General features: G+C 45.3%; 1 long non-coding RNA gene across 10 annotated transcripts; it reads right to left on the bottom strand.

The window, feature by feature from the left end:
- Window positions 1-3,096: 3,096 nt before the first annotated feature.
- LOC127909172 (uncharacterized) lies at window positions 3,097-4,704 on the bottom strand. Of its 10 annotated transcripts, none has more exons than XR_008070045.1 (5): window positions 4,544-4,704; window positions 4,329-4,371; window positions 3,770-4,113; window positions 3,684-3,726; window positions 3,097-3,265 (listed from the first exon to the last, which is right to left on the bottom strand). It is a non-coding gene; the product is annotated as an uncharacterized LOC127909172 (long non-coding RNA). The 10 variants fall into 10 exon arrangements; XR_008070039.1 differs by lacking the exon at window positions 4,329-4,371 and adding an exon at window positions 4,458-4,500 and having other exon boundaries at window positions 4,544-4,697; XR_008070040.1 differs by lacking the exon at window positions 4,329-4,371 and adding an exon at window positions 4,200-4,242 and having other exon boundaries at window positions 4,544-4,697.
- Window positions 4,705-12,623: the final 7,919 nt, after the last annotated feature.

The following is a 12,623-nucleotide window of genomic DNA, read 5'->3' as shown; positions in this document are numbered from 1 at the left end:
TGTCCTGGGTTGTGAACAGGGGTTATTCTAGGGGGTTTTCCATGGGTTGTGAACGGGGTTATTGTAGGGGTTGTGAACGGGGGTTATTCTAGGGGTTATTCTAGGGGGATATTCTAGGGGTTATTCTAGGGGTTGTGAACGGGGTTATTCTAGGGGTTGTGAACGGGGGTTATTCTAGGGGTTATTGTGAGGGGGTTATTCTAGGGGTTGTGAACTGGGGTTATTCTAGGGTGTTGTGAACGGGGTTATTCTAGGGGTTATTCTAGGGGTTATTCTAGGGGTTATTCTGGGGGTTGTTCCAGGGTTATTCTAGGGGTTATTCTGGGGGTTATTCTAGGGGTTATTCTAGGGGTTATTCTAGGGGTTATTCTAGGGGTTATTCTAGGGGTTATTCTAGGGGGTTGTGAACTAGGGGTTATTCTAGGGGTTATTCTAGGGGTTGTGAACAGGGGTTATTCTAGGGGGTTATTCTAGGGGGTTGTGAACGGGGGTTATTCTAGGGGGTTGTGAACGGGGGTTATTCTAGGGGGTTGTGAACGGGGGTTATTCTAGGGGGTTGTGAACGGGGGTTATTCTAGGGGGTTGTGAACGGGGGTTATTCTAGGGGTTATTCTAGGGGTTATTCTAGGGGTTGTGAACGGGGGTTATTCTAGGGGTTATTCTAGGGGTTGTGAACAGGGTTATTCTAGGGGTTATTCTAGGGGGTTGTGAACGGGGGTTATTCTAGGGGGTTGTTCTAGGGGGGTGATTCTAGGGGTTGTGAACGGGGGTTATTCTAGGGGTTGTGAACAGGGGTTATTCTAGGGGTTGTGAACGGGGTTATTCTAGGGGGTTATTCTAGGGGGTTATTCAGGGGTTTTTCTAGGGGTTGTGAACGGGGTTATTCTAGGGGTTGTGAACTAGGGGGTTATTCTAGGGGTTATTCTAGGGGTTATTCTAGGGGTTGTGAACGGGGTTATTCTAGGGGTTGTTCTAGGGGTTGTGAACGGGGGTTATTCTAGGGGTTATTCTAGGGGTTGTGAATGGGGGTTATTCTAGGGGTTGTGAACGGGGGGTTATTCTAGTGGGTTGTGAACGGGGTTATTCTAGGGGTTGTGAACGGGGTTATTCTAGGGGTTGTGAACAGGGGTTATTCTAGGGGGTTATTCTAGGGGTTATTCTAGGGGTTGTGAACTGGGGGGTTGTGAATGGGGTTATTCTAGGGGTTATTCTAGGGGTTATTCTGAATTCTGGGGGTTGTTCCAATTCTAGGGGTTATTCTGGGGGTTGTTCTAGGGGTTATTCTAGGGGTTATGAACTAGGGGTTATTCTAGGGGTTATTCTAGGGGGTTATTCTAGGGGGTTATTCTAGGGGGTTATTCTAGGGGGTTGTTCTAGGGGTTATTCTAGGGGTTATTCTAAGGGGTTATTCTAGGGGTTATTCTAGGGGTTGTGAATGGGGGTTATTCTAGGGGTTATTCTAGGGGGGGTTATTCTAGGGGTTATTCTAGGGGTTGTGAACTGGGGTTATTCTAGGGTGTTGTGAACGGGGTTATTCTAGGGGTTATTCTAGGGGGTTATTCTAGGGGTTATTCTGGGGGTTGTTCCAGGGGTTATTCTAGGGGTTATTCTGGGGGGTTGTTCTAGGGGTTATTCTAGGGGTTATTCTAGGGGTTATTCTAGGGGGTTATTCTAGGGGGTTATTCTAGGGGGTTATTCTAGGGGGTTGTTCTAGGGGGTTATTCTAGGGGGTTATTCTAGGGGGTTATTCTAGGGGGTTATTCTAGGGGGTTGTGAATGGGGGTTATTCTAGGGGGTTATTCTAGGGGGTTATTCTAGGGGTTATTCTAGGGGGTTGTGAACGGGGGTTTAAAAATGGGCGTCATCAGAAGGTTGAGTGTTTGATCCCAATGGTGGACACTGGTTTTTCTTAACCCTCAACCTTAACCATTAGGAATAAGTACCTAAACATAATGGTTTATCCAATACATTCATCTTCAAAATCTTACATATGGGAGCAACTTCGAAAGTTGACGTTTTGGAAAAATGGAACGATGCTGAACAGAAGGAGTCAACCCAGCGTGTCAAAAACAATACACAATTTGACGTTTGGAGAAACTTCCAAATGTGACTCTTGGAGAAACGTGAATAAACATCTAATTCTGCAATGAGAAGGTGAGAGCTTGTCGGAGCCATAAAGGTGTCAGGGGAAACCTTCCCACAGGTACCAAAGAGGCACAGACACCTACGCACACATGCACACAAACAAACACGCCGTCACTCACTCATACACCCGGCTGGGCCTTTGATATATAGCCATATGAACCATATATCCATCTCTCTGTCTACAACAGCATAGACAGGACTGTTCTTGCCCCAGGGCCTCAAATCCATCTCTCTGTCTATAACAGCATAGACAGGACTGTTCTTTTCTCAGGGCCTTTGTAATACCCTGTCCTGTGTCCATTCTGTTATTCATCTTTCTATGCTGGCCGCTGACTGACTGACCACAGTGAAGACATCCCAGATAAACCTATCATTCTCCCTGGAGATCAAAATAGAGAGTGAGAGAAAGAGAGAGAGGGGGGAGAGAGAGAGAGAGAGAGAGAGAGAGAGGGGGAGGAAGAGAGAGATAAGCAGAGAGAGAGAGAGAGAGAGAGATAGAGAGAGAGAGACAGACAGACAGACAGACAGACAGACAGACAGACAGACAGACAGACAGACAGACAGACAGACAGACTCTCTCTACCACAATTCACAGACATTGACAGAAGTTCAGACTTACACTGTCAAAGTCATATCCAAAAATAAAAATAAAAATATATATTTATATATAAATTAAGGTGGGACCAACACTTTAGTAGTGGACATGGGATTACCATTAGTTCATTAATTACATTAAAGCATGGTAGTCAAACATGTATACATATCAACATGAAAAGACACCTAAAAATAAAAATATATATTTATATATGAATATAAGAAGACACCTGACCTGGTAGTGGACCAACAGCAAAGACACATGAATAATAGTAGTAGTGGACATGGGATTACCATTAAAGACAATGACAACTACAACAACAATATTAATGAGAACAACAATACATTAAAGCAATAGTAGTGGACCAGTGTCAACATGACTGAGAAGACACATGACATGGTAGTAGACCAGTATCAACATGACTGAGAAGATACATGACCTGGTAGTAGACCAGTGTCAACATGACTGAGAAGACACATGACCTGGTAGTAGACCAGTGTCAACATGACTGAGAAGACACATGACCTGGTAGTAGACCAGTGTCAACATGACTGATAAGACACATGACCTGGTAGTGGAACAGTGTCAACATGACTGAGAAGACACCTGACCTGGTAGTGTGTCAACATGACTGAGAAGACACATGACCTGGTAGTAGACCAGTGTCAACATGACTGAGAAGACACATGACCTGGTAGTGTGTCAACATGACTGAGAAGACACCTGACCTGGTAGTAGACCAGTGTCAACATGACTGAGAAGACACATGACCTGGTAGTAGACCAGTGTCAACATGACTGATAAGACACATGACCTGGTAGTGGAACAGTGTCAACATGACTGAGAAGACACCTGACCTGGTAGTAGACCAGTGTCAACATGACTGAGAAGACACATGACATGGTAGTAGACCAGTGTCAACATGACTGAGAAGACACATGACCTAGTAGTAGACCAGTGTCAACATGACTGAGAAGACACATGACCTGGTAGTAGACCAGTATCAGCATGACTTAGAAGACACATGACCTGGTAGTAGACCAGTGTCAACATGACTGAGAAGACACATGACCTGGTAGTAGACCAGTGTCAACATGACTGAGAAGACACATGACCTAGTAGTAGACCAGTGTCAACATGACTGAGAAGACACATGACCTGGTAGTAGACCAGTGTCAACATGACTGAGAAGACACATGACCTGGTAGTAGACCAGTGTCAACATGACTGAGAAGACACATGACCTGGTAGTAGACCAGTGTCAACATGACTGAGAAGACACATGACCTGGTAGTAGACCAGTGTCAACATGACTGAGAAGACACATGACCTAGTAGTAGACCAGTGTCAACATGACTGAGAAGACACATGACCTGGTAGTAGCCCAGTGTCAACATGACTGAGAAGACACATGACGTGGTAGTGGACCAGTGTCAACATGACTGAGAAGACACATGACCTGGTAGTAGACCAGTGTCAACATGACTGAGAAGACACATGACCTGGTAGTAGCCCAGTGTCAACATGACTGAGAAGACACATGCCCTGGTAGTAGACCAGTGTCAACATGACTGAGAAGACACATGACCTGGTAGTAGACCAGTGTCAACATGACTGAGAAGACACATGACCTGGTAGTGGAACAGTGTCAACATGACTGAGAAGACACATGACCTGGTAGTGGAACAGTGTCAACATGACTGAGAAGACACATGACCTGGTAGTAGACCAGTGTCAACATGACTGAGAAGACACATGACCTGGTAGTGGAACAGTGTCAACATGACTGAGAAGACACATGACCTGGTAGTAGACCAGTGTCAACATGACTGAGAAAACACATGACCTGGTATGAAAGACAAAACAAAACAAGATGGGAAATATTATCCACATTACTTTGCACTTTTCACTGGCTGTCCCTCAGGTTGTGGCAGGAGGACACATATTTGGCTGCCAAAACTGCACATTTTGGCTTTTCACCCAATAAATATTTTATAGTTTTAAATTCTTTGTATTGAATTATAATTTAGGGAAAGAAATATTCTCTTAGGTCTGAGTATTTGTCACAGTGTAATAGGAAATGCAGCTCTATCTCTACCTCTTCCCTGGAGCAGAGTGAGCACAGCCTGTCCTCTCTGGGCAGCCAGGTTTGTCTGTGACAACCGGTCTCTATAGCCAGACTGTGCTCACTGAGTCTGTACCTAGTCAATGTTTTCCTCAGTTTTCTATCAGTCACAGTGGTCAGATAGTCTGCCGCCATGTACTGTCTGTTTAGAGCCAAATAGCATTGAAGTTTACTTTGATTTTGATAGATTTTTTGTGGTGTCTTTCCAATAGGTGATATATTTTTATTTTGTGATGATTTGGTTGGGCCAGATTTTCTGAGTGCTGTCCTGGGGCTCTATGGGGTTGGTTTGGGTTAGTGAACTGAGCCTCAGAACCAGCTGGCTGAGGGGACTCTTCTCTTGTTTCATCTCTTGACATTGTAGAGCTGTGTGATGGAATGTTTTGGGGTCACTTGTTTTTAGGTGGTTGTAAAATTTGATGTCTCTTTTTTCTATTTGAATGAGGAGGAGGTATTGGCCCAATTCTGCTCTACATGCGTTATTTGCAGTTTTTCTTTGCACTTGCAATACAGTCTTGCAAAACTCTGCATGCAGTATTTCGATTGGATGTTTGTCCCATTTGGTGAATTCATTATTAGAGATTGGACCCCATACTTCACTGCCATATAGAGCAATTGGTTCTATAACTGATTGAAACATTTTGAGCCAGATTCTAAATGGAATTTCGATTTTGATGTTCCTTTTAATGGCATAGAATGCTCTTCTTGCTTTGTCTCTCAGCTCATTCACAGCCATGTGAAAGCTACCTGTGTTGCTGATATTTAGTCCTAGATATGTGTCGTTTTTGGTGTGTTCTATTAGAACTGTGTCCAAATAGAATTTATATTTGTCATCCTTTTTTCCGGACCTTTTTTGAAATATCATTATATATTTTTTTTTTTTGGTTAACGGTCAGAGTCCAGGTCTGACAGAACCTGTAGTTAACGGTCAGAGCCCAGAGCCCAGGTCTGACAGAACCTGTGGTTAACGGTCAGCGCCCAGGTCTGACAGAACCTGTGGTTAACGGTCAGAGCCCAGGTCTGACAGAACCTGTGGTTAACGGTCAGAGTCCAGGTCTGACAGAACCTGTGGTTAACGGTCAGAGCCCAGAGCCCAGGTCTGACAGAACCTGTGGTTAACGGTCAGAGCCCAGGTCTGACAGAACCTGTGGTTAACAGTCAGAGCCCAGGTCTGACAGAACCTGTGGTTAACGGTCAGAGCCCAGGTCTGACAGAACCTGTGAAGATGATCTAGGTGCTGCTGTAACCCCTCCTTAGTGGGAGACAGCAGCACCAGGTCATCTGCGTACGGCAGACACTTGATTTCAGTGTTGAGTAGGGTGATACCAGGTGCTGCCGATTCTTCTAATGTTTTTGACAATTCATGTAGATAGTGTTGGACTTATTGGGCAGCCCTGTTTCACTCCCCGTCCCTGAGAGAAGAAGTCAATTTTAACCACACATTTGTTTTTACGGCTGTTTTTACGGCTGTGTCACGGCTCCTCCTCTGCATTGTAGGGGGCGGCTCCTCCTGCAGGCAGAGGAGGGTCGTTAGTGATTGGAGTCACCTGGGATCAGAGTATTTAAACTGTCACTAATCATCTCTCTCTCTCTCTCTCTCTCTCTCTCTCTCTCTCTCTCTCTCTCTCTCTCTCTCTCCCTCTCCCTCTCTGTCTCTCCTCTCTGTCTCTTTTGTCTCTCTATCTCTCTCTCTCTGTCTCTCTCTCTCTCTGTCTCTCTTTTCTGTCTCTCTCTCTCCTCTCTCTCTCTCTCTTGTCTCTCTCTCTCTCTCTCTCTCTCTCTCTCTCTCTCTCTCTCTCTCTCTCTCTCTCTCTCTCTCTCTCTCTCTCTCTCTCTCTCTCTCTCTCTCTCTCTCTCTCTCTCTCTCTCTCTCTCTCTCTCTCTCTCTCTCTCTCTCTCTCTCTCTCTCTCTCTCTCTCTCTCTCTCTCTCTCTCTCTCTCTCTCTCTCTGTCTCTCTCTCTCTCTCTCTCTCTCTCTCTCTCTCTCTCTCTCTCTCTCTCTCTCTCTCTCTCTCTCTCTCTCTCTCTGTCTCTCTCTCTCTCTCTCTCTCTCTCTCTCTCTCTCTCTCTCTCTCTCTCTCTCTCTCTCTCTCTCTCTGTCTCTCTCTCTCTCTCTCTCTCTCTCTCTCTCTCTCTCTCTCTCTCTCTCTCTCTCTCTCTCTCTCTCTCTCTCTCTCTCTCTCTCTCTCTCTCTCTCTCTCTCTCTCTCTCTCTCTCTCTCTCTCTCTCTCTCTCTCTCTCTCTCTCTCTGTCTCTCTCTGTCTGTCTCTCTCTCTCTCTCTCTCTCTCTCTCTCTCTCTCTCTCTGTCTCTCTCTCTCTCTCTCTCTCTCTCTCTCTCTCTCTCTCTCTCTCTCTCTCTCTCTCTCTCTCTCTGTCTCTCTCTCTCTCTCTCTCTCTCTCTGTCTCTCTCTCTCTCTCTCTCTCTCTCTCTCTCTCTCTCTCTCTCTGTCTCTCTCTCTCTCTCTCTCTCTCTCTCTGTCTCTCTCTCTCTCTCTCTCTCTCTCTCTCTCTCTCTCTCTCTCTCTCTCTCTCTCTCTCTCTCTCTCTCTCTCTCTCTCTCTCTCTCTCTCTCTCTCTCTCTCTGTCTCTCTCTGTCTCTCTCTCTCTCTCTCTCTCTCTCTCTCTGTCTCTCTCTCTCTCTCTGCTCTGCTCCAGGTATGATCCTGTTTTGTTTGTTCATTTGTAGTTTTCCCTCAGTCATTCACACACACAGATTCACACATCCCTGCACTTTACATACACCTTACATTATGATACTTCCACACCTTATTTATTTTTCTTAGTTTAAAGTTAATAGTTTTGTTTACAATAAAGAACATATTTTTAATTGGCCTATGCCTGTTGTTCGTGTCCCCTCATTTTTTTGCCGCAGGCTATGAGCCGGCCTGTGACAAGTGGTGGCTCATCCCTAAGTTAAAGTTAATTGTACTTTATTCTTACGTTAGTGTTTTAGTTTACTTTAACATTGTGTTATAGTTGGTTATATTATTGATATGTTTGTTTATTTGTAATTTGGATTATTTGATTATTAAGTTTGGGTTCGTTTAGTTCAGATTGACATTTTTTTTCACTAACGACCCTCCTCTACCTGCAGGAGGACCCGGCCCTGTAAAAGAATAATATAAAGTACTACTTAAGTAGTTATTTGGTGGTATCTATACTTTACTATTTATTTTTCATTCGAGGGAGAGAGAGAGAGAGAGAGAGAGAGAGAGAGAGAGAGAGAGAAACGTTCTATTAGTTTATTACCTTTTGTGCCAAATTGAATCAAATGCTTTCTTGAAATCTACAAAACACGAGTAGATTTTGCCTTTGTTTTGGTTTACTTGTTTACCAATTAGAGTGTGGAGGGTGTAGAGGGTGTAGAGAGTGGAGGGTGTAAATGTGGTCTGTTGTGGAGGGTGTAGAGTGTGGAGGGTGTAAATGTGGTCTGTTGTGTAGAGTGTGGAGGGTGTAGAGTGTGGAGGGTGTAAACGTGGTCTGTTGTGGAGGGTGTAGAGTGTGGAGGGTGTAGAGTGTGGAGGGTGTGGAGGGTGTAGAGTGTGGAGGGTGTAGAGTGTGGAGGGTGTAGAGTGTGGAGGGTGTAGAGTGTGGAGGGTGTAGATGTGGTCTGTTGTACGATCATTTTTCAGAAATCCAACCTGGCTTCTACTCAGGACGTTGTGTTCGTCAAGGAAATGATGTAGTCTACTATTTATAATACTGCAGAGAATTTAACTGTTAACGCAAATTCACAGTATTCTGATAGTCTTTGACTGCTGATTTCAAGGATTTATCATGTTTCTTGTATACCTTTTTGTTCTGGGCTCTTTGTTATATTGCTGTAGAGGTTTGCAAAGTGATTTCTCCACATATCCCCATCTTGGAGAGCCAATTCCTCATGATGAGGTTTGTTTAATTTATTCAAATTCTCCCAGAAGTGGTTTGATTCTATGGATTCCTCAATTCCATCCAGCTGATTTTTAATGTGCTGTTCCTTTTTTGTTCTTAGGGTGTGTTTGTATTGCTTCAGTGTTTCCCCATATTGAAGGCCTATATTTTTGTTGTCTGGTTCTCTGTGTTTTTGATTAGATATATTTCTCAATGACTTTCTTAGATTTTTGCAATCATTATCAAACCATTTTTCATTATCTGTTATATCTGGTTTGTTCTTAAGCTTCTTTAAATTAGCCAAGGAGGCTAATACACTTCAGTTAGCACTAAATAAACTTCAGTTAGTGCTAAATAAACTTCAGTTAGTGCTAAATATGTCTGCTAGAATCCTGACTAGAACCCCAAAATTTGATGATATTACTCCAGTGCTAGCCTCCCTACACTGGCTTACTGTCAAGGCAAGGGCTGATTTCAAGGTTTTACTGCTAACCTACAAAGCATTACATGGGCTTGTTCCTACCTATCTCTCTGATTTGGTCCTGCCGTACATACCTACACGTACGCGACGGTCACAAGACGCAGGCCTCCTAATTGTCCCTAGAATTTCAAAGCAAACAGATGGAGGCAGGGCTTTCTCCTATAGAGCTCCATTTCTATGGAATGGTCTGCCTACCCATGTGAGACGCAAACTCGGTCTCAACCTTTAAGTCTTTACTGAAGATTAATCTCTTCAGTGGGTCATATGATTGAGTGTAGTCTGGCCCAGGAGTGGGAAGGTGAACAGAAAGGCTCTGGAGCAACAAACCTCCCTTGCTGTCTCTGCCTGACCGGTTCCCCTCTTTCCACTGGGCTTCTCTGCCTCTAACCCTATTACAGGGGCTGAGTCACTGGCTTACTAGGGCTCTTTCATACCGTTCCTGGGAGGGGTACATCACTTGAGTGGGTTGAGTCACTGATGTGATCTTCCTGTCTGGGTTGGCGCCCCCCCTTGGGTTGTGCCGTGGCGGAGATCTTTGTGGGCTATACTCGACCTTGTCTCAGGTGGTTGAAGATATCCCTCTAGTGGTGTGGGGGCTGTGCTTTGGCAAAGTGGGTGGGGTTATATCCTTCCTGTTTGGCCCTGTCCGAGGGTGTCATCGGATGGGGCCGCAGTGTCTCCTGACCCCTCCTGTCTCAGCCTCCAGTATTTATGCTGCAGTAGTTTGTGTCGGGGGGCTAGGGTCAGTTTGTTATATCTGGAGTACTTCTCTTGTCCTATCCGGTGTCCTATGTGAATTTAAGTATGCTCTCTCTAATTCTCTCTCTCGGAGGACCTGAGCCCTAGGACCATGCCTCAGGACTTCCTGACATGATGACTCCTTGCTGTCCCCAGTCCACCTGGCCGTGCTGCTTTAAAAATATATATATATTTTTACCTTCATTTTACTAGGCAAGTCAGTTAAGAACAAATTCTTATTTTCAATGACAGCCTAGGACCAGTGGGTTAACTGCCTGTTCAGGGGTAGAACAACAGATTTGTGTCAGGACCCGGTTACGAACCCGGGTCCCCGGATGAGAAACAGTCACTTAACCAACTGAGCCACAAATAGTTGGCAGAACCCAGAAGATGAGGCAGACACAGCAGTACTTGAAACGGTGTATTTAATGAAGTAAAAAGTGAAGTTCTTCAGGAAAACATGTAACTCCACAACCTCAAAAGGAATTCCACAAGAACAAAGGTAATCCTCCAAGACAAAAAGGTAAATCCACAAGGTGGAAGGTATAGCACAAAAAGCCTAAAAAAAAATACTCAAAAACAAACAAGAACAAAAAAAACAGAATTCCACAAGAGAGACCACCGGGATCAACAAGAGTTCACAGAGTACTAGGGCTGGGTGCTAACATACAAACACAGAGCAAAGGACTGAGGAAAACAAAGGGTTTAAATACAATCAGGGGAAACGAGGCACAGGTGCAAATAATAATGGGGATCAAGGGAAAACAAAAGGTCAAAAGGCACAATGGGGGCATCTAGTGACCAAAAACCAGAACAACCCTGGCCAAATCCTGACAATTTGTACCTTGTCAGCTGGGGGATTTGAACTTGCAACCTTTCGGTTACTAGTCCTAACCACTAGTCCTAACCCACTAGTCCTAACCACTAGTCCTAACCCTAACCACTAGGCTACCCTGCCGCCCCGGTGGGGACTGTCTCCCTGTAAATAGTTGTCCAGGAGAGATTGTATTTTTTGGCTACTAATTGCTTTTTGGTAGATGTCTGTACTGTTTGCACTCCATCTATAGGCCTGTTTTGCACTCCATCTATAGGCCTGTGGTCTGAGAGAGGTGTTAGTGGGCTGACTGTGAAGCCTCTGAGAGAGGTGTTAGTGGGCTGACTGTGAAGCCTCTGAGAGAGGTGTTAGTGGGCTGACTGTGAAGCCTCTGAGAGAGGTGTTAGTGGGCTGACTGTGAAGCCTCTGAGAGAGGTGTTAGTGGGCTGACTGTGAAGGCTCTGAGAGACTCTGGGTTTAGGTTGGTGAGGAAGTAGTCTACAGTGCTGCTGCCAAGGGATGAGCTGTCGGTGTACCTACCAAAAGAGTCCCCTCTCAGCCTACCATTGACTATGTACAGACCCAGTGTTCCACAGAGCTGTAGGTGTACCTTCCTTCCAAAAGAGTCCCAGAGCTCTCAGCCTTCCATTGACTATGTACAGACCCAGTGTTCCACAGAGCTGTAGGTGTACCTACCAAAAGAGTCCCCTCTCAGCCTTCCATTGACTATGTACAGACCCAGTGTTCCACAGAGCTGTAGGTGTACCTACCAAAAGAGTCCCCTCTCAGCCTTCCATTGACTATGTACAGACCCAGTGTTCCACAGAGCTGTAGGTGTACCTACCAAAGAGTCCCCTCTCAGCCTTCCATTGACTATGTACAGACCCAGTGTTCCACAGAGCTGTAGGTGTACCTTCCAAAAGAGTCCCCTCTCAGCCTTCCATTGACTATGTCAGACCCAGTGTTCCACAGAGCTGTAGGTGTACCTACCAAAGAGTCCCCTCTCAGACTATGTACAGACCCAGTGTCCATTGAGTGTACCTACCAAAAAGAGTCCCCTCTCAGCCTTCCATTGACTATGTACAGACCCAGTGTTCCACAGAGCTGTAGGTGTACCTACCTAAAGAGTCCCCTCTCAGCCTTCCATTGACTATGTACAGACCCAGTGTTCCACAGAGCTGTAGGTGTACCTACCAAAAGAGTCCCCTCTCAGCCTACCATTGACTATGTACAGACCCAGTGTTCCACAGAGCTGTAGGTGTACCTACCAAAAGAGTCCCCTCTCAGCCTACCATTGACTATGTACAGACCCAGTGTTCCACAGAGCTGTAGGTGTACCTTCCAAAGAGTCCCCTCTCAGCCTTCCATTGACTATGTACAGACCCAGTGTTCCACAGAGCTGTAGGTGTACCTACCTAAAGAGTCCCCTCTCAGCCTTCCATTGACTATGTACAGACCCAGTGTTCCACAGAGCTTCAGGCTGTACCTACCTAAAGAGTTTTGTTTTTGACTTTGTCATAGTTGTTTCTGTGGGGTCTGTGGGGTACCTTCCAAAAGGTGGCTGCTACCTGGTAGGTGTTTATCTCCATGACTGTTAATTGTGTCTTGTTCTTCTGCTGTTCTAGCATTCAGTGTCTCCACAGACCAGTGTACGTTGCCTTGGGCCTGAAAGTGACTCCACTCCCCTCTAGAATGGAGAAACTGGTCTTCATTGACTGTTAATTGTGTCTTGTTCTTCTGCTGTTCTAGCATTCGTGTCTCCACAGACCAGTACGTTGCCTGGGCCTGAAAGTGACTCCTCTCCCCCTCTAGAATGGAGAAACTTCTTCATTGAAGTAGGGGTGACTGAGGGGG

Source organism: Oncorhynchus keta, chromosome 19 (genome assembly GCF_023373465.1).
Source record: "Oncorhynchus keta strain PuntledgeMale-10-30-2019 chromosome 19, Oket_V2, whole genome shotgun sequence".
Classification (NCBI taxonomy): domain Eukaryota; kingdom Metazoa; phylum Chordata; class Actinopteri; order Salmoniformes; family Salmonidae; genus Oncorhynchus; species Oncorhynchus keta.
The sequence above is the reverse complement of the archived record's forward strand: the minus strand, read 5'-3'. Positions and strand labels throughout refer to the sequence as shown.